This window comes from Kogia breviceps, chromosome 18, assembly GCF_026419965.1.
Source record: "Kogia breviceps isolate mKogBre1 chromosome 18, mKogBre1 haplotype 1, whole genome shotgun sequence".
Lineage (NCBI taxonomy): Eukaryota > Metazoa > Chordata > Mammalia > Artiodactyla > Physeteridae > Kogia > Kogia breviceps.
In genome coordinates this window covers 23,519,166-23,541,399 of record NC_081327.1, presented here as the reverse complement: position 1 = coordinate 23,541,399, position 22,234 = coordinate 23,519,166, and positions in this window count along the sequence as shown.

Below are 22,234 nucleotides of genomic sequence, written 5' to 3'. Positions count from 1 at the left end.
ACCCACCCCATATCCCAAAGCCCAGCCCAGGTCCCTTCCTTTGTGACCCATCCCCCCACCCCCTCCTTCCTCTCTTCCCAGAAGTCACACTGCCCCAGTCAGTCCTTGTAACTACAGCACACCCTTTCTCACTGTGCATTGCACCCACCCTACCAGTATTACCTCCTTGAATCCTCAAACCCACCTTGATTCTGTGATCCTCACTTTACAGGTGAAGACACCTGGGCTCACAGGGGTTAAGAAACATGTTGGGGGTCTCACATCTGGGAAATGGAAGAGCTGATTCTAAACCTGGTCTATCACCCTGGGCTTCAACACTTGGATTTCATGTTGATTAGTCCTGGCCCTCCTGCTAGACTGAGTTCCTCGAATTCAGTGAGCACAGGAATGGGATACAGTAGAACTAAACATTTATCAACTAACAGAGTCGTCCTTCAGACAGAACTCTACTCTGATAGCACATTACTTCCCATCACAAACCCAGCCTGTACAACTGAAGATACCCCACTGGCATAGACTGACCCTGGGCGTACAACAAAGACTTCATGATAAAAGCAGAGACCACAGTGTCCCCCAGACCCAAACCAGACTTTGTGAATCTGAGGTCCCATGGAGATTTATCTTGTCTAATTCTTGAATGGCATGAGTTTCATCTCAACTTCACTAGTTATTTATTCATTAATAAACATTTAATGAGCACCTACTATGCACGTGGTCAATGTACTAGGGGCTGCAACATAATGATGAGCAAAAGGAGATACAGCCCTTGCTCTCATGGAATAGAGCCAAGTAATCAGAGAGCCCCACAGATCCATTATAATAAGTGCTGTGATCGAGAGGCACGGGGTGCTCTGAGAGTGTTCACGAGAGGGACTTGACCTGTCTGGGAGGTAAGGGAGAGCCTTCCTCAAGGGGCTGATAATTGAGCAGAAATCTGAACTAGAGTAAATGTTATCTAAAATACAGGGAAGGGGGCTTCCCTGGTGGTGCAGTGGTTGAGAATCCATCTGCCAATGCAGGAGACACGGGTTCGAGCCCTAGTCTGGGAAGATCCCACATGCCGCGGAACAACTAAGCCCATGTGCCACAGCTACTGAGCCCACACGCCTACAGCCCGCACTCCGCAACAAGAGAAGCCACGGCAATGAGAAGCCCGCACACTGCAACGAAGAGTAGCCCCTGTTCCTTGCAACTAGAGAAAGCCCACGTCCAGCAACAAAGACCCAACACAGCTGAAAAAATAAAATAAATTTATAAAATAATAATAATAATAATATAATAAAATACAGGGAAAGGGTGTGCAATGTAGAGCAAACAGCATGTGAGAAAGCCTTGCCGTGACTATCGCAGAGACAGACAGGCTGAGGGAAGACAGGTGGGAGGTGTGGAAGGCTGGGTTGGGGTCAGGCAAGCGTGGCCTTGTGGACATGTCAAGGATTTGGGTTCTTATCTTAAAATCAATTGGAAAGCCCTGAAGGCTTTTAGGAAGAGTGTAACGTAATACGATTTATGTTTTGGAAAGCTTATGACATGGGAAAAAGACTGGGGCCAAGCATAGTAATCTCAGCCAGAAAGATGACATGAGATAAGGTGCTGCTGGTGGAGGGTAAACGGGCTGAGCAATGTGGGATATTCAAGAGATACAATTGCAGTGATTAATGATAGAGTGGATAGGAGAGGGTGGGAGAAAGGCATGGCAAGGCAGACACCTGGGTTTTTGAAGGTTGGTAGATGGGGCCACCATCCGTGGAGATGGAAATCTCAGAAGACAAGCTTCTGAGGGGAAATACTGAGTTCAGACTTTAACAGGCTGAGTTTGAGGAGCCTCTGACACATCCACATGGAAATGTCAGGAAGGCAGTTGGGTGTATGGGTTTGAGATTCAGAGGTTAGGTTTAGGCTTTTCAAAATGCCCATAGGAGATAATTGAAGACATGGGCACTGATGATATTCACAAGAAGAGATTAAAGAATGAGAACAGACAAGAAGTTGGACTAAGCCTGAGTTCCCTCAAATATTTAATGGCCAAGAGAAACCTGTAAGAACAAGACAGACATAATGGTCAGAGTGGTAGGAAAAAAACCAGGACAAGGAAGGGAGGGTTTTAAGGATGATTTCACATGGAGGTCATTGGGACCCTCACCTGCGCTTTGCAGAGGAGTGATGCCAAGAGCAATAGAAATGGAATCTGCTGTCATCCGTGATTTCCATGGATATGAATGACAGAAGGCCCATGTTGCACTCCCTGCCAAACACTAATAACCTTGGTCTTGATATTTGAGTCCAAGCCAAGCCGTTTGAAAGAAAGCTGATTTCACCCAACCTGTTTCTCGCATCTCAATCCAGCAGAAGAGAAGACAGAAGAATTTGAATTTGTTGATAATCTATTAAGTAAGGGTCAAGACAAGAAAGGGAGTAATTCTCTGCAGCTGAAAGCAAATCTCTCTCAACCAAAGACAGTGAATTCCCAGGTGGATGCAATGTGCACACCTAATGAAGAGTCCATCTGTTACAAGATGAATTGTGGCAAAGCTCTGAGAGCATCGCAACAGCCTATGACAAGACCACTTTGTCCCTTCAAGCATGTTGTAAAGACTCAGGAAAGTCTTCATTTTGCACCTGACATTAAAGCACCATTGAAGGATTCTGAATACAATCTCAAAGCCAGGCAATTCTGAGGGTGACAGCAATCGTGAACTCATCCCATTACTCCTAGAGGGACAGAAGACAAAAGAACAAAGGTCTCTTTAAAGAACAGAAAAGCCCAGGAATGAAAGAGGAGGGATGTAACTGCCCATGGAATCATACCTTTAAATAGCACATAGTAGGGGCTTCCCTGGTGGCGCAGTGGTTGAGAATCCGCCTGCCAATGCAGGGGACACGGGTTCGAGCCCCGGTCCGGGAAGATCCCACATGCCGTGCAGCGGCTGGGCCCGTGAGCCATGGCCGCTGAGCCTGTGCTCCGCAACGGGACAGGCCACAACAGTGAGAGGCCCGCATACCGCAAAAAAATAAAAAAATAATAATAATTAAAAAAAATTTAAATAGCACATAGTGTGCCTGGCTCCCTGGGAGGGAGTGGCAGCTGTGAGAGCATCTGGGCTCAAACATGTTGTCATGTGGATCCAAGGAGTGAGCTCCTCCTTCCAAAACTATGCGTGCAGACAATACCACTCTCCTGGGGAGGGCAGGGGGCTCCCTGTCAGCTATGCTCCCTTCCCAGCGTGTTCTGAGGTCCCACAGTTCACACCCAGTTCACACGACGATCTGGATAGCTAGTGAGTTCATCACCAATCATGGAAGAAGGACGGAGGTCCCAAGGAGGTGGTGGGAGGGGAGCAGGTCCACGGCTGCTCCATCTTGAAGAATGATGCAATGGCTGCCACTTATTAAGGGTCTACTGTGGGCCAGAGACCACGCAAAACACTTTATACAGGTCCTCTCTAATTTTCACAAATACCCTGAAAATTAGGCACCATTTACCTCCATTTTACAGATCAGGAAACTGAGTCCAGGAAAGATTAAGTGATTGTCCATGTCCGGCTCCAAAGTCCACCCTCCTTGAACTGCAACCCAGATTCACATCTGGTTGTGTGTAACATCAGGAGGAAGCATTAGAAAGCGAACCCAGTGGGAAGGATGTCCATTATTGCATGTTAATCCCGTATCTGTTGTCCCTTTTGGGATATTGTCTTCCCCCACTGGGTTAAGTCATGCTGGAATGGAAAACTCGGCACCTGCCCTCCACCATGGAAGCTGCAGGTGTGTCCCCAGAAGCTCCTCCTCCACTCCCCAAAGACCAGGGTTTGGCTCCTGACCTACCCTCGGCCAACCAGCATCTCTCTCCTGGGATGTTGCCTCCTGAGTTGAGGCGCAAGAGCGGAGTCAATCACAGAGTTGGTTCGCTCCGGCAGCAGAACCCGGGAGAGACCGCTCAGCACTTCCTTCCTGCTCCAACCTGGGTTCCTCAGCCACTCCTCATCCAGTAAGTTCTCTACTGCTTACACTCAGCTACTATTGCTTAGAGTTGAAGAGCCCTAACTGAAAAGCTTTGTATGTAAAAGAGTTCTGATATTTTATAACACAAGAAAGAGAATTGTGGGAAAACATTTAATAGAATATATTAAGGAAGTAGAGGGCATGTGGACCCAGTAACTGCTGTGACCCGTAGAATCCTACAGAAGCAACACTGGGCCAGTTCTGGGCACTGCCCTTAACTGACCTGGAATCTTCCATTTTTTGTCTTTTGGAACACTTACTCATGACACATTCCCTCTTGAGATCTAGCCACCACGCTATGAAAAGCCAATTCACATGAAGAGGCGTTGTGAAGTAATCCAGGCAACAGCCCCATCAGCGTTCTCAACTCCCAGCCACAGGGGTGCACTGTCTTGGATGTCCAGCCCAGGTGAGCCTTCAGATGACTGCAGGGTCAGCCTCCATCTGACTACAACCACATGAGAAATGCTAAGGGAGCTTCTCACTTAACCCTAAGTGAGCCTGGTCAACATATATAAGTGCAAGCAGTAATAATAAATGGTTGTTTCAAGCCACTAAGTTCTTGGGTGCTTTGTTGCACAGCCATGGATAATGGGAACAGAAAGCTTAGAGTAAGGATTGCTGGATAGAAGGAAAGGTGCTATGCGATTTTGATATATACTATCAAATCTACTCCCTGAAGGCTGTACCAATTCACATATCCACCAAGGGTAGATGACAATAAATGGGATTCTTCAGCCAAGCTCCTTACATTTTTCATTGCTGTAAGAAATAAAGGGCACTCATGTATCACCTACTAGCACTCATTATTTCAAAACTCTTGTCAAGAAAAAAGAATGGGAGAAAAGATACTTGAAAAGAAGGTCAGGCTGTTCTGAATTCCTTTTAATACCTACAATGTATTTTTGGTCCATCATTCAATTTACTTTTTTTTTAAACATCTTTATTGGAGTATAATTGCTTTACAATGGTGTGTTAGTTTCTGCTTTACAACAAAGTGAATCAGTTATACATATACATATGTTCCCATATCTCTTCCCTCTTGCATCTCCCTCCCTCCCACCCTCTCTAGCCCATCCCTCTAGCTGATCTCCCTGTGCTATACGGCTGCTTCCCACTAGCTATCCACTCTCCGTTTGGTAGTGTATATATGTCCATGACACTCTCTCACTTCGTCACAGCTTACCCTTCCCCCTCCCCATATCCTCAAGTCCATGCTCTAGTAGGTCTGTATTTTATTCCCGACCTAACCCTAGTCTCTTCATGACATTTTCTTTCTTAGATTCCATATATATGTGTTAGCATACAGTATTTGTTTTTCTCCTTCTGACTTACTTCACTCTATGACAGACTCCAGGTCCATCCACCTCACTACAAATAACTCAATTTCATTTATTTTTACAGCTGAGTAATATTCCATTGTATATATATGCCACATCTTCTTTATCCATTCATCTGTTGATGGACACATAGGTTGCTTCCATGTCCTGACTATTGTAAATAGAGCTACAACGAACATTTTGGTACATGACTCTTTTTGAATTATGGTTCTCTTAGGGTATATGCCCAGTAGTGGGATTGCTGGGTCGTATGGTAGTTCTATTTGTAGTTTTTTAAGGAACCTCCATAATGTTCTCCATAGTGGCTGTATCAATTTACATTCCCACCAACAGTGTAAGAGGGTTCCCTTTTCTCCACACCCTCTCCAGCATTTATTGTTTCTAGGTTTTTTGATGATGGCCATTCTGACTGGTGTGAGATGATATCTCATTGTAGTTTTGATTTGCATTTCTCTAATGATTAATGATGTTGAGCATTCTTTCATGAGTTTGTTGGCAATCTGTATATCTTCTTTGGAGAAATGTCTATTTAGGTCTTCTGCCCATTTGGGGATTGGGTTGTTTGTGTTTTTGTTATTGAGCTGCATGAGTTGCTTATAAATTTTGGAGATTAATCCTTTGTCAGTTGCTTCATTTGCAAATATTTTCTCCCATTCTGAGGGTTGTCGTTTCGTCTTGTTTATGGTTTCCTTTGCTGTGCAAAAGCTTTGAAGTTTCATTAGGTCCCATTTCTTTATTTTTGCTTTTATTTCCATTTCTCTAGGAGGTGGGTCAAAAAGGATCTTGCTGTGATTTATATCATAGAGTGTTCTACCTATGTTTTCCTCTAAGAGTTTGATAGTGTCTGGCCTTACATTTAGGTCTTTAACCCATTTTGAGTTTATTTATGTGTATGGTGTTAGGGAGTGTTCTAATTTCATACTTTTACATGTACATGTCCAGTTCTCTGAGCACCACTTATTGAAGAGGCTGTCTTTTCTCCACTGTATATTCTTGCCTCCTTTATCAAAGATAAGGTGACCATATGTGTGTGGATTTATCTCTGGGCTTTCTATCCTGTTCCATTGATCTATATTTCTGTTTTTGTGCCAGTACCATACTGTCTTGACTCCTGTAGCCTTGTAGTATAGTCTGAAGTCAGGGAGCCTGATTCCTCCAGCTCCATTTTTTCATTCTCAAGATTGCTTTGGCTATTCGGGGTCTTTCGTGTTTCCATACAAATTGTGAATCTTTTTGTTCTAGTTCTGTAAAAAATGCCAGTGGTAGTTTGACAGGCATTGCATTGAATCTGTAGATTTCTTTGGGTAGTAGAGTCATTTTCACAATGTTGATTCTTCCAATCCAGGAACATGGTATATCTCTCCATCTATTTGTATTGTCTTTAATTTCTTTCATCAGTGTCTTATCATTTTCTGCATACAAGTCTTTTGTCTCCTTAGGTAGGTTTATTCCTAGATATTTTATTATTTTTGTTGCAATGGTAAATGAGAGTGTTTTCTTAATTTCACTCTCAGATTTTTCATCATTAGTGTATAGGAATCCAAGAGATTTCTGTGCATTAATTTTGTATCCTGCTACTTTGCCAAATTCATTGATTAGCTCTAGTAGTTTTCTGGTAGCATCCTTAGCATTCTTTATGTATAGTATCATGTCATCTGCAAACAGTGACAGCTTTACTTCTTCTTTTCCAATTTGGATTCCTTTTATTTCTTTTTCTTCTCTGATTGCTGTGGCTAAAACTTCCAAAACTATGTTGAATAAGAGTGGTGAGAGTGGGCAACCTTGTCTTGTTCCTGATCTTAGAGGAAATGGTTTCATTTTTTCACCATTGAGGACGATATTGGCTGTGGGTTTGCCATATATGGCCTTTATTATGTTCAGGAAAGTTCCCTCTATGCCTACTTTCTGCAGGGTTTTTATCATAAATTGGTGTTGAATTTTGTCAAAAGCTTTCTCTGCATCTATTGAGATGATCATATGGTTTTTCTCCTTCAGTTTATTGATACGGTGTATCACATTGATTGATTTGCGTATATTGAAGAATCCTTGCATTCCTGGAACAAACCCCACTTGATCATGGTGTATGATCCTTTTAATGTGCTGTTGGATCTGTTTGCTAGTATTTTGTCGAGGATTTTTGCATCTATGTTCATCAGTGATATTGGCCTGTAGTTTTCTTTCTTTGTGATGTCTTTGTCTGGTTTTGGTATCAGGTTGATGGTGGCCTCATGTAATGAGTTTGGGAGTGTTCCTCCCTCTGTTATCTTTTGGAAGAGTTTGAGAAGGATAGGTGTCAGCTCTTCTCTAAATGTTTGATAGAATTCTCCTGTGAAGCCATCTGGTCCTGGGCTTTTGTTTGTTGGAAGATTTTTAATCACAGTTTCAATTTCAGTGCTTGTGATTGGTCTGTTCATATTTTCTATTTCTTCCTGGTTCAGTCTCGGCAGGTTGTGAATTTCTAAGATTTTGTCCATTTCTTCCAGGTTGTCCATTTTATTGACATACAGTTGCTTGTAGTAATCTCTAATAATCTTTTGTATTTCTGCAGTGTCCGTTGTTACTTCTCCTTTTTCATTTCTAATTCTATTGATTTGAGTCTTGTTCCTTTTTTTCTTGGTGAGTCTGGCTAATGGTTTATCAATTTTGTTTATCATCTCAAAGAACCAGCTTTTAGTTTTATTGATCTTTGCTATCGTTTCCTTCATTTCTTTTTCATTTATTTCTGATCTGACCTGTATGATTTCTTTCCCTCTGCTAAATTTGGGGAATTTTTGTTCTTCTTTCTCTAATTGCTTTAGGTGCAAGGTTAGGTTATTTATTCGAGATATTTCCTGTTTCTTAAGGTAGGATTGTATTGCTATAAACTTCCTTCTTAGAACTGCTTTTGCTGCATCCCATAGGATTTGGGTCATTGTGTCTCCATTGTCATTTGTTTCTAAGTATTTTTTTGATTTCCTCTTTGATTTCTTCAGTGATCACTTCGTTATTAAGTCGTGTATTGTTTAGCTTCCATGTGTTTGTATTTTTTACAGATCTTTTCCTGTAATTGATATCTAGTCTCATAGTGTTGTGGTCAGAAAAGATACCTGATACGATTTCAATTTTCTTAAATTTACCAAGGCTAGATTTGTGACCCAAGATATGATCTATCCTGGAGAATGTTCCATGAGCACTTGAGAAAAATGTGTATTCTGTTGATTTTGGATGGAATGTCCTATAAATATCAATTAAGTCCATCTTGTTTAATGTATCATTTAAAACTTGTGGTTCGGGCTTCCCTGGTGGCGCAGTGGTTGAGAGTCCGCCTGCCGATGCGGGGGACGCGGGTTCGTGCCCAGGTCCGGGAAGATCCCACGTGCCGCGGAGCGGCTGGGCGCGTGAGCCATGGCCGCTGAGCCTGCGCATCCGGAGCCTGCGCTCCGCAACGGGAGAGGCCACAACAGTGAGAGGCCCGCGTACCGCCAAAAAAAATAAATAAATAAATAAAAATTTTAAAAAAAATAAAACTTGTGGTTCTTTATTTATTTTCATTTTGATTATCTGTCCATTGGTGAAAGTGAGGTGTTAAAGTCCCCTACTATGATTGTGTTACTGTCGATTTCCCCTTTTATGGCTGTTAGTATTTGCCTTATGTTTTGAGGTGCTCCTATGTTGGGTGCATAAATATTTACAATTGTTATATCTTCTTCATGGATCGAGCCCTTGATCATTATGTAGTGTCCTTCTTTGTCTCTTGTAATAGTCTTTATTTTAAAGTCTATTTTGTCTGATATGAGAATTGCTACTCCAGCTTTCTTCTGATTTCCATTTGCATGGACTATCTTTTTCCATCCCATCACTCTCAGTCTGTATGTGTCCCTAGGTCTGAAGTGGGTCTCTTGTAGACAGCATATATATAGGTCTTGTTTTTGTATCCATTCAGCCAGTCTGTGTCTTTTGGTAGGAACATTTAATCTATTTACATTTAAGGTAATTATTGATATGTATGCTCCTATTACCATTTACTTAATTGTTTTGAGTTTGTTCTTTTAGGTCTTTTCCTTCTCTTGTGTTTCTTGCCTAGAGAAGTTCCTTTAGCATTAGTTGTAAAGCTGGTTTGGTGTTGCTGAACTCTCTCAGATTTGGCTTCTCTGTAAAGGTTTTAATTTCTCCATCAAATCTGAATGAGATCCTTGCTGGATAGAGTCATCTTGGTTGTAGGTTTTTCTCTTTCATCACTTTAAATATGTCCTGCCACTCCCTTCTGGCTTGCAGAGTTTCTGCTGAAAGATCAGATGTTAACCTTATGGGGATTACCTTGTGTGTTATTTGTTGTTTTTCCCTTGCTGCTTTTAATATGCTTTCTTTGTATTTAATTTTTGATAGTTTGATTAATATGTGTCTTGGTGTGTTTCACCTTGGATTTATCCTGTATGGGACTCTCTGTGCTTCCTGGACTTGATTAATTATTTCCTTTCCCATATTAGGGAAGTTTTCAACTCTAATCTCTTCAAATATTTTTCAGTCCCTTTCTTTTTCCTCTTCTTCTTCTGGGACCCCTGTAATTCGAATGTTGGTGTGTTTAATGTTGTCCCAGAGGTCTCTGAGACTGTCCTCAGTTCTTTTCATTCTTTTTACTTTATTCTGCTCTGCAGTAGTTATTTGCACTATTTTATCTTCCAGGTCACTTCTCCGTTCTTCTGCCTCAGTTATTCTGCTATTGATCCCATCTAGAGTATTTTTAATTTCATTTATTGTGTTGTTCATCATTGCTTGCTTCCTCTTTAGTTCTTCTAGGTCCTTGTTAAATGTTTCTTGCATTTTGTCTATTCTATTTCCAAGATTTTGGATCATCTTTACTATCATTATTCTGAATTCTTTTTTAGGTAGACAGCCAATTTCCTCTTCATTTGTTAGGTCTGGTGGGTTTTTACCTGCTCCTTCATCTGCTGTGTGTTTTTCTGTCTTTTCATTTTGCTTATCTTACTTTGTTTGAGGTCTCCTTTTTGCAGCCTACATGTTCGTAGTTCCCGTTGTTTTTGGTGTCTGTCCCCAGTGGCTAAGGTTGGTTCAGTGGATTGAGTAGGTTTCCTGGTTGAGAGGACTAGTGACTGTGTTCTGGTGGATGAGGCTGGATCTTGTCTTTCTCATGGGCAGGTCCACGTCTGGTGGTGTGTTTTGGGGTGTCTGTAGCCTTATTATGATTTTAGGCAGCCTCTCTGTTAATGGATTGGTCTGTGGTCCTGTCTTGCTAGTTGTTGGGCATAGGGTGTCCAGCACTGTAGCTTGCTGGTCGTTGAGTGAAGCTGGGTCTTGGTGTTGAGATGGAGATCTCTGGGAGATTTTCGCCATTTGATATTATGTGGAGCTGGGAGGTCTCTTGTGGACCAGTGTCCTGAAGTTGGTTCTCCCACCTCAGAGACACAGCCCTGATGCGTGGTGGATCACCAGGAGCCTTTAATCCACATGGCTCAGAATAAAAGGGAGAAAAAATAGAAAGGAAAGAAAGGAAGGAAGGAAGGAAGGAAGGAAGGAAGGAAGGAAGGAAGGAAGGAAGGAAGGAAGAAAGAAAGAAAGAAAGAAAGAAAGAAAGAAAGAAAGAAAGAAAGAAAGAAAGAAAGAAAGAAGATAAAATAAAGTAGGATAAAACAAAATTATTAAAATAAAAAATAATTATTAAGAAGAAAAAATTTTTTAGTTAAAAAAAAAAACAAGCAAAAAAGAATGGGACAGTCAGAACCCTAGGACAAATGGTGAAAGCAAAGCTATACAGACAAAATCTCACACAGAAGCACACACATACACACTCACAAAAAGAGAAAAAGGGGAAAAAAATAATATATCTTGCTCCCAAAGTCCACCTCCTCAACTTGGGATGATTCACTGTCTATTCAGGTTTTCCACAGATGCAGGGCACTTCAAGTTGATTGTGGAGATTTAATCCGCTGCTTCTGAAGCTGCTGGGAGAGACCTCCCCCTCTCCTCTTTGTTCACACAGCTCTTGGGGTTCAGCTTTGGACTTGGCCCCGCCTCTGTGCGTAGGTCGCCCGAAGGCATCTGCTCTTCGCTCAGACAGGACGGGGTTAAAGGAGCAGCTGATTCGGGGGCTCTGGCTCACTCAGGCCGGGGGGAGGGAGGGGCACGGATGCGGGGCGAGCCTGCGACGGCAGAGCCCGGCGTGACGTTGCACCAGCCTGAAGCGCGCCGTGCGTTCTCCCGGGGAAGTTGTCCCTGGGTCCTGGGACCCCGGCAGTGGCAGGCTGCACAGGCTCCTGGGAGGTGAGGTGGGGACAGTGACCTGGGCTCACACACAGGCTTCTTGGTGGCAGCCGCAGCGGCCTTAGCATCTCATGCCGTCTCTGGGGTCCACGCTGATAGCCGCGGCTCGCGCCTGTCTCTGGAGCTCCTTTAAGCGGTGCGCTTAATCCCCTCTCCTCGGGCCCCAGGAAGCAAAAAGGGAAGAAAAGGTCTCTTGCCTCTTCGGCAGCTCCAGACTTCTCCCGGACTCCCTCCGGCTAGCCGTGGGGCACTAACCCCTTTAGGCTGTGTTCACGCCGCCAACCCCAGTCCTCTCCAGGCTTCCGACCGAAGCCCGAGCCTCAGCTCCCAGCCCCGCCTGCCCTGGCGGGCGAGCAGATAAGCCTCTCGGGCTGGTGAGTGCTGGTCGGCACCGATCCTCTGCGGGAATCTCTCCGCTTTGCCCTCAGCACCCCTGTGGCTGCACTCTCCTCCACGGCTCCGAAGCTGCCCTCGTCCTCCCCCCGCAGTCTCCGCCCGTGAAGGGGCTTCTAGTGTGTGGAAACCTTTCCTCCTTCACAGCTCCTTCCCACTGGTGCAGGTCCCGTCCCTATTCTTTTTCCTCTGTTTATTCTTTTATCTTTTGCCCTACCCAGGTACGTGGGGAGTTTCTTGCCTTTTGGAAGGTCTGAGGTCTTCTGCCAGCGTTCAGTGGGTGTTCTATAGGAGCTGTTCCACGTGTAGATGTATTTCTGCTGTTTCTGTGGGGAGGAAGGTGATCTCTGCGTCTTACTCTTCCGCCATCTTCTCTCCGTCCGTTCAATTTACTTTTGGTCCTGACAATATCATGCTATGATCTGTGACTAGGGTAACTAAGCAGTGGCTTCTAATCAAATTTCACTTGCTATAACAGATGCTAACTGAGACACTAGTCTGTGCAAAGCACTGAGGGGCCATAGAGATGGCTGAGATAGGGATGGAGCCCAGTCTATAGCACCTCAAGAAATAAATCAGGCCTGCTTCCTACTTTCTGCAAAATTAGAGAAGCCCAACTTTGCCTCAGCACCTTGATCCTAAAGTGGGGCCATTCCTACATATGGGTTTCTTTACTTACCAGCCTTGGTCTACTGCCTCCATGCCCGTTAGCTTCACTTCCTAGCTCCTTTAGAAATCTGTAGGAAACAGGATTTTCCCCCTTCCTTTTCTACATCTCAATACACATCCAAGATGGTTTCATTACCATGGTGTGTATGTGTGTGTGTGTGTGTGTGTGTGTGTGTGTGTGTGTGTGTGTGTGTGTGTGATTTCTAGATGCTGAGATTCCTAGATCTCTGAAAGAAAACTGACTGGAGCAAGTCAGAAGAGAAGTCCATTTCAGACATAATAATTAGATAATGTTGCAGGACCTGGATTATGACAAAGACTTTCCATGACCAAACTTGAGACAGGCTCCTCTGAGCCCTCTTTTCCACAAGGCCATGACCTGGGCCCTCATCCTGTCTTTGGCCTCCCCATACAAGTCTAAGCAAAGAATCCTGCTAGTCATCCTCTACCCTTGATATCTGATCAAATTCTTCATCCCCCACCTTTGTTGTTTAAGTCCTTGGCTCCCTTTTATCAAGAATTTTGTTAGGTCAGTTTAGCAAGTCTCCCTATGCTTGGTGTCTTCTCTTAGCAATTTCCCATCCACTGGCCCCTTCACCCTGCTTCTTGGCTATAAATCCCCACCTGACCTTGCTGTAATCAGAGTTGAGCCTTATTTCTCTCCCTATTACAGTACTCCTGTTGCAACAGTCTTCAGTAAAATCTTCCTTACTGTTTTAACAGGGGTCAGAATAATTTTTTCTTAACTACAGTTTAAGAGTGTGGAAGGCCCTGCTCCCCTTGTGCACCTGGCAAAATTTCATTCATCCTTCAATTTCAACATCACCTTATTTTCCATCTTTCCCTGAGGACCCCATGCCTCCCTCAACAGAAGGAAAGGCTCTCATTTTAGCACTTGTCATATGACATTACAATTGTGTCTTCACAGGTCTGTCTCCTCTGCTGTGAGTGCCTAGAGGGAAGGCTGTGTCTCTGTGGCTTTGTGTCCCTAGTGCCCAGCACAGGCCCGGCCCAGAGAGGAAGCTCATGTCAAGATTGTTAACTGGACTGCTTCAGTGTCCTTAGGCTTGCTATGAGCTGAATATTTGTGTGCTTCCCCCCCCCCAAATTTATATATTGCAACCCAATCCCCAATGTGATAGCATTTGGATGTGGGGCCTTGAGGAAGTAATCAGGTCATGAGGGTGGAGCCCTTATGAATGGGATTCATGCCCTTACAAGAAGAGACATGAGAGAGATGACGTCTCTCTGCCATGTGAGGACACAGCAAGAAGGCAGCCATCTGCAAGCCAGGAAGAGAGTCCTCACCAGGAATCAAGTTGGCCAACACCTTGATCTTGGTCTTCCCAGACTTCAGAACTGTGAGGAATAAATTTCTGTTGTTTAAGTCATGTGGTGTTTCTGTTATAGCAGCCCAGACTGACTAAGACAGGCTCAAAGCACAGGGAGCCCTTTCTGGGCTAGGGCAGTCAGGCAGGCTTCATGGAGGATGGGGAGGGCTCAAGAAAGCAGAGGGAAGCAGGGAGGACACCACTAAAGTGGAGGCAGCATGAACAAATGGGGACAATGAAATAGACATCATGTGGGGAGATAGTTCATCATGCACCGTTCGGTATCTAAAAACAGCAACCTACTCAAGATTTGAGCAATTTACTACATATAAATTATAACAATCAAAAGTAGACTTATAAGATTATTTCCTGATATTCAAGTTAAACAAACATGCCTGGTTATCAAGACGAATAGGAACAAGGGCCTGGAATACTAGCAAGATAGCGCACAAATGGCATCTTTTCTGTTTCTCACTCCATGCCCGAATTCTCTTGGACCACCTTCATTTATTGCACTGGCACATGGTCCAGCCTGGAAACCCCAGCTCACCCCACAGCCCCCCAAGTCCAAAAGACCTTCCAGTCTAGCTCTGCAACTAACTAGAGCCTCTGTGAGACTCCCCAGATTCATTCCAAATCCAGTCAGCTGAGGTGTGGGAAAGAGGGCATCTAGGGCTGCAGGGATCTGCTCCAGGGTGATGGAAGATTTCAGAGAAGGAGGCCCAGAAACTCCACAGGTGTGTCAACTACAGGGCATTCTAACAAAATCAGCTGAACCAGAAAAGAGAGTTTATGTGGAAAGAATTGGGGATGGAATTGGATCACTGAGGTTGACCAGCTGAAGGCCCAGCAGCATTATGTACAGTATATTTTAGGCAAGAGAGAACCTGTGCTGTGGAAATGCTTTAAGACTGGGCCCCAGCTGGAGGAATCAGGCTCCCTGACTTCAGACTATACTACAAAGCTACAGTAATCAAGACAGTATGGTACTGGCACAAAAACAGAAATATAGATCAATGGAACAGGATAGAAAGCCCAGAGATAAACCCACACACATATGGTCACCTTATCTTTGATAAAGGAGGCAAGAATATACAGTGGAGAAAAGACAGACTCTTCAATAAGTGGTGCTGGGAAAACTGGACTGCTACATGTAAAAGAATGAAATTAGAACACTTCCTAACACCTAACACCATACACAAAAATAAGCTCAAAATGGATTAAAGACCTAAATGTAAGGCCAGACACTATAAAATGCTTAGAGGAAAACATAGGCAGAACACTCTTTGACATAAATCACAGCAAGATCCTTTTTGACCCACCTCCTAGAGAAATGGAAATAAAACCAAAAATAAAGAAATGGGACCTAATGAAACTTAAAAACTTTTGCACAACAAAGGAAAACATAAACAAGATGAAAAAACAACCCTTAGAATGGGAGAAAATATTTGCAAATGAAGCAACTGACAAAGGATTAATCTCCAAAATATACAAGCAGCTCATGCAGCTCAATATCAAAAAACAAACAACCCAATCCAAAAATGGGCAGAAGACCTAAATAGACATTTCTCCATAGAAGATATACAGATTGCCAACAAACACATGAAAAGATGCTCAACATCACTAATCATTAGTGTTTATTAGAGAAATCATTAGAGAAATGCAAATCAAAACTACAATGAGGTATCACCTCACACCAGTCAGAACGGACATCACCAAAAAATCTAGAAACAACAAATGCTGGAGAGGGTGTGGAGAAAAGGGAACCCTCTTGCACTGTTGGTGGGAATGTAAATTGATACAGCCACTATGGAGAACAGTATGGAAGTTCCTTAGAAAACTAAAAATAGAACTACCCTATGACCCAGCAATCCCACTACTGGGCATATACCCTGAGAAAACCATAAATCAAGAAGAGTCATGTACCACAATGTTCATTGCAGCACTATTTACAATAGGCAGGACATGGAAGCAACCTAAGTGTCCATCGACAAGTGAATGGATAAAGAAGATGTGGCACATATATACGATGGAATATTACTCAGCCATAAAAATAAATGAAATTGAGTTATTTGTAGTGAGGTAGATGGACCTAGAGTCTGTCATACAGAATGAAGTAAGTCAGAAAGAGAAAAACAAATACCATATGCTAAGACGAACCTAGGAGCAGGACAGGAATAACGATGCAGGCATAGAGAATGGACTTGAGGACATGGGGAGGGGGAAGAGTAAGCTGGGACGAAGTGAGAGAGTAACATTGACATATATACACTACCAAATGTAAACTAGATAGCTAGTGGGAACCAGCTGCATAGCACAGGGAGATCAGTTGGGTGTTTTGCGATCACCTAGAGGGCTGAGATAGGGAGGGTGGGAGGGAGGCACAAGAGGGAGGGGATATGGGGATATATGTATACGTATAGCTGATTCACTTTGTTATACAACAGAAACTAACACAACATGGTAAAGCACTTGTACTCCAATAAAGATGTTAAAAAAAAAAAAAAAAAAGATTGGGCTCCAGGTTCCCTGGGGGCATATCCTGTACCTCTGCTAGAAATGCATTCCTTCCTGAGGAAGAGGACCAGGGAGAGCAAGCCCAAGCAATTGGGGGCTCAGTTGCAGATCCATTTTCTATTCAAAGAAGTGCTATTGTGAAGTTTAATGACCTGTCTCCCCTCATTACAGAGGTTGCCCTTCTTCACCCCCAGAGGAACAGAGACATCCACACCTCCTGACTGATGGTAGGTGCATGTGGAGATCTCCAGTCCTCCACATGGGGCTGTGATGCCTGGCCCTAAGTGCCATGTTGAGAAGAAGATCAGACCTGTCTCATCTCAAAGGGTCCACGCCAGGAGGTAGAGCATGTGCCCCGCTGCCTCTCCTGGCACCCAGGGAGGGCATGAAGGTGAGGAAAGGGCACTGACAAAGGTGAGTGCTTAGCAGTTACCCCAATCTTGGGGCACCTTGTGTAGGTTCCAACTCTTCTGGGTGCAGTTACTGACCCTCACTGGAGCTGTCACTGGCAAGAAGGAGAAATAATGGGAAGAACACAGGAGTGCCTTATAAAGCCCACTGGCTTTTGAGGACAGCACAGAGCCAGGGACTGGAGACTGCTAGGGGGCTAGGGGGCCTCTCTCTCTGCATCACATCTCTGTTTCTCTTGGCATGCCTACTCTACTCTTTTTTCACCCAACAAAATGGCCAACTCTGCTTTCTTGTCCACAAGACAGAATGGTGGTTACCAACAGCTCCTGAATTCCTACAGCCTCCTTTCAACAGAGCACTCCAACTAAGCCTGCCAGCTCTTATACCAGCCTGTTTTTGTTGGGAAGCAACTGATTGGCCCAGCTAGCACTGGCCACTGTGGACCAACCACCAACTGTGGCCTGTGGGTTGTGGCCATGCTATATGAACATGGCTTCTCTCACTGTAAAATGCTTTAGGTTGGGGAGGGAACAGTTATCAGAGAAGAGGTAATTACACAGCGACCTGGGAGACACCCCCCAAGCATGTCCTCTATGGCCTTATTACGTAGGCGCTTGTACAGGAAGTCCCATTCTTTAATGTCATGGGATGATTATTCGGTGTTTCCAAGCTTCAGACATCCACAAACCGTTTTGACAATTCTCGCCATTTCTGAGTACCACCTCTTCTGTTATATACATAATTTTTTAATCAATTCACTTATTTTACTTAAGTAATTTTGGCCTTCGCTTAAGCAATAATAGTTATAAAATTGTAGGTTTGGTTTCTTTTTAAAATATTTTTTTCTAGCACAGATTATGATAAGTCCATGCCATTATAATAAAAAAGGTTTGTCCATGAATTCCTGAAATGATTTCATGTACCCCCAGGGACATGAATGCTCACTTTGGGACAGTTGCCCTCAGAAGTTCTCAGTAAAGAGAAAGCAAAGGACAGTGGTTCTTGGAACCAGGCAGGCCTGAGTTCAAATTCCCTTTCTAGGTTATTCAATCCTTGGCATGTTACAAAAACTCTGTGAGCCTCAGTTTTTGTTTTTAAAAAATAATTATTTTTAATGATAATTTTTATTAAGATATAGTTGACATATAACACCATGTAAGTTTCAGGTGTACAACATGTTGATTTGGAACATTTATATATTGCATTGTGATCAGCACGATGGCGTTAGGTAACCCCTCTATCATGTCACATAATTATGCTTTCTTTTGCTTATGTGGTGAACACACTAAGTTCTTAGTGAGATAAGTCAGACAGGGAAAGACAAACAAGGTATGATTTCACTTTTATGTGGAATCTGAAAAAGCCAAACTCATGGGAACAGGGAACACAGTGGTCACCAGGGGTGGAGGTGGGGGAATTGGGGAGCTCTTGTTCAAGGGCACAAACTTGGAAACAGATGATGAAAACGTTCTGGAGCTAATGCACAGCATAATTTTTGCATTTGTAAAGTGGACACGAACAATACCCCTCTCAAAGGGGTGTTCTAAGGCTTAGATGGGGTGACATTTACGCAGGCTGCAGGTGCTGCAGGGGCGCAAACCCACCGATACTTTCAAGGGTGGGCATGGCTCCTGAAAGATCGCCACTGCTGGCTTTGCCCTGGCACCATCTTGTGCCCACACACCTCAGAAATCATCCCCCATCCCTCACATGAGCCACACCCCTGGGTGAAATCCCCCAGAGAATGGAATGGCAACCTGGTCTGGTGATCAAAGTGTTAGGAGTCGGCAGAGTCAGATTCAAATACCAGTTCAGTCATCTACATGGTTGAGAACCTCGAGAAAGTGGCTGAACTTCTCTGAGCTTGTTTCTTCATCTGTAAAAATGATAATCATACCTCCTCATAAAAGGTTTTCGTGAGGATCAAACGAGAGAGAGAGCCAGCCCTCCACAGCCTTTCATCTGCCTTTATTCTGTGCCAGCAGTGTAACCACAGTAGTCACCTGCCATTTTCCAGCGTGACTGTGACATCCCTATACACGCCTTGACAAGAGCCGCTATTTCAGGGATGCGACAAGCTGAGCTGGTTGCTGGAGAGGGACTCCGTGGGGAAGCAGGCCTGACCATCAGCTTCAGGAGTCCTGACAGTGATGTGTCTAGCAATGAAAACAGTCATCATTTTCCGAAGGAAAAAAAGCATCTCCCAAACCTTTGTAAATGAGAAATAATTCATTCATGAAGAAAGTCATTCCAGGGATATATTATTAAAATTCTACCGTTTCTTGCTAGTAGAAGAACAAAATAGGCAGAATGAACGGGGGGAAGCTGGGGGGGTGGGGAGGATCTTCTCGCACATCTGCAGCTTCAAAATAAATGTGAAATGGCTTCTCTTTAAATTTTGAAACTGTTCCTTCTCATTCAGGACCAGCTAGGAAGGGAAAGAAATGGGAAATCTCTGATCTACTTATGAGGACACTTTAAAAACTGTATTCTTGTTTATAAAACCATGGGGACGGGGTGGGAAGCGGGGGGGGGGGAGTGGAGAGGGTTGGAGGGGGGTGGAGGGTGGTAGGAAGGTTTTTCTGTCGAGAAGCAAAGTTGACCCTCAGGGGTTTGCCTTGGTGGTAGTGGGGGCCCGGAGGAAGAAACTGCCAAAGGAAGGGGCACTGGGGGCTCCTTTAAAGAACTTGGGATCGGGACCCCACATTAAATGAGGACTGCAAATGTGAATGCCGACAGGACCAGGCAGGTAATTTAAATAAACAGAAAATTTAAAGAACAGAGGCAGCTGGAGATCTCACTCTCCATCAAAACGGAGGCAGCTACTTCTCAGCTCAGCCACCTTTTCATGTTGGAAAATGGGCCCAGAATTGCCAGATCTCCCAATCTTTCCAGAAAAGCCAAAATTTGGGGGGTTTATTTGCAATTTCTTTTTAATTCACAATTTAAATATTTTTTTAAACACTAAGCTAATCAACCCGAAAAACACATCCGTGGGCCACATTTGATCTGAGGGTAACTGGTTTGCACCCTTGAATTTACACATTTTGTCCTTGGCCTACTCTCTCTCTCGCTGGGTGGGGTGGGGGGGGGGTTCCAGACTGTTCTGTGAGTGCAGAGTCGGGGGTGTCTTTCCAGAAGCCCTGTCTCGTGGCCACTGAAGGCCACCTGCCCGTGCGTCATTAACAGAGGAAATTTTACATCCACACCTTGCTGTCCATCCTCTCCAGAGCAGCTGTTCCTCAAAACTGCTCCATTTTCCGAGGTGAAATATTTCTCAATCTCAGATGTATTTTCAGCCGGGATATTCTCTTTGACACAAGCATAATCCACTGTGACATCGCCTGTTTGCTTGACTTAACGACAAGACAGGGTCTTGACAATCGGATGGATTCCCAGCCGCAGGCTGGGCCCACTGCTCCCTGCAGGGTCCCCTGGAGATCCCCGGGAGCGCTGGCCGCCTACTCCCGCCGCCGAAGGTTACCTGATACACAGCTCTGCCCGAGATGAAAACTTGTGGCTTTCTGTCGTCAATCCAAGGGCTGTATTTTTCTGTTTCAGTCATTCCAACATGCAATCTTGGGATGGCTGCGGCCTCCCCAGAGGGTAATATGTTTTGACATCCATGTTTATGGCAGACATTAGAAGGCTACTGGAGGAGTCGCCCTGCCGTGATATCCCTCTGAATGGATGGCACAAACTGCTTCCCAGCTGTTTTTTATGACAACTACTCCACTGTGTGCAACATTCAGGCATCTACAGAATACAAGCTGTTTGAGGGCCAAAAGCACCTCCGTGACTGTTAACAGTAACATGAGGATAATGGTGCTTATTCTTGGGGTCCTTACTGCAATTAACTGAGAAAATCTATGTATAATATAGGGTTTTACAAGAGGAGATCAAACATGGGTCCCATTCTGTTTCTTATCTAGCAAATTTTATCCCCAAATCATTAGACAAATGGTGAGGGACTAATTACGTTTATTACATTTTAAACTTAACTATTTTAAATTAAAACATTTGAAGCTTTATTATTAGATGTTGCGAAAATATTTTTTTCATGAAATCGGAATGTCTTGGATTTATCTGACACCTTTCTTCAATAGGAACCCAGAGTTTTCATGTGGTGATTTCACTGGTCCTCACATGGTAACAGCTGAGTATATGCCCGTGGATGTGTCACTTGTCTTCTCCAGATTTGTTTGCTTACCTGTGAAATAGGATAATTTAATTCTTTTTGTAATGTGCAGTGTTGGCTTGGGAAGCAAAGCATGGTAAGCTACGTGAAAGCACTTTAAAGCATATGATAAACAATACACAAGCTCATGATATTAGTCAGCTGGATTCCCCCAGTCCATGTGAGATTTCACTGCTGTATCCTGTCCTCTTACATGTCTGGTGTGATTCAGGACCTGCTCATTAGAAGCTGAGATTAAATCCATCTGGTTAAGAAAGCAGACAGTGGGGCAGAGGGGGTGAGCACTGGACCAGGGGGAAGAAAGGCTGGCCTCACGGCTACGCTGGGGCCTGGGAGGGTAAGCCCTTAGTATGCCCGTCTACCCCTTAACCCACCCTTGGCTTCTGCCTTTCTCTCGAATCCCCATCTCTCAGCAAATCCTATTGGCTTCCCCTCTAAAACAGACCCGTGACCACCTCACTAGTCCAAGGTGGACTAGTCCATCTCTTACGATATGGTCCTGCGCCCCGCCACTGCCGCCTTTAATCTACTCTCCACGTGACAACCTTTCTCACAGTGTAAGTCATAGCAGAGCCCTCTCTGTTCTGTTCACAGTCCCTCAGTGATCCTCCACCTCCCCGAGGATAGAGCTGGGTCCTACTGCTGACCTTGCAGACTTGCCCGAGCCGAGCTCCCTCTCCATCTTCTCTGCCTGCAGCTGCACAGGCCACCCAAGCACCTTCCACTTAACTTTCACAGCAGCCCTGGAGTGGACCCTGATATCATTTTATAGATGAGGAAACTGCGGCTCAGAGAGAAAAATCACATCTGAGATCATGGAGTTAAGAAGTGATGGAGTCAGTATTTGAATTCAAGCTTCCCTTTTATACTGATCTTATTTATTTTCACCCTGTTGTATAAGCCACTTCAAATCCATTCTGGAATAGTCAGGAAAGGAAGGAAAAAAGGCAGTGAGGCAAGCACAATTCTGGGCCGAGGACCAGCCCTGCCTCTAGACCAAGATTCTTTGGAAGGCAGAAAAACTATTAGCTTGGTAACATTCATCTAAATGTTGTAACCTGAGTTTGTCTGCTGCTTCGGGAATTTCTGCAGACACAAAGAGAGAAGGCTTCTTTAAC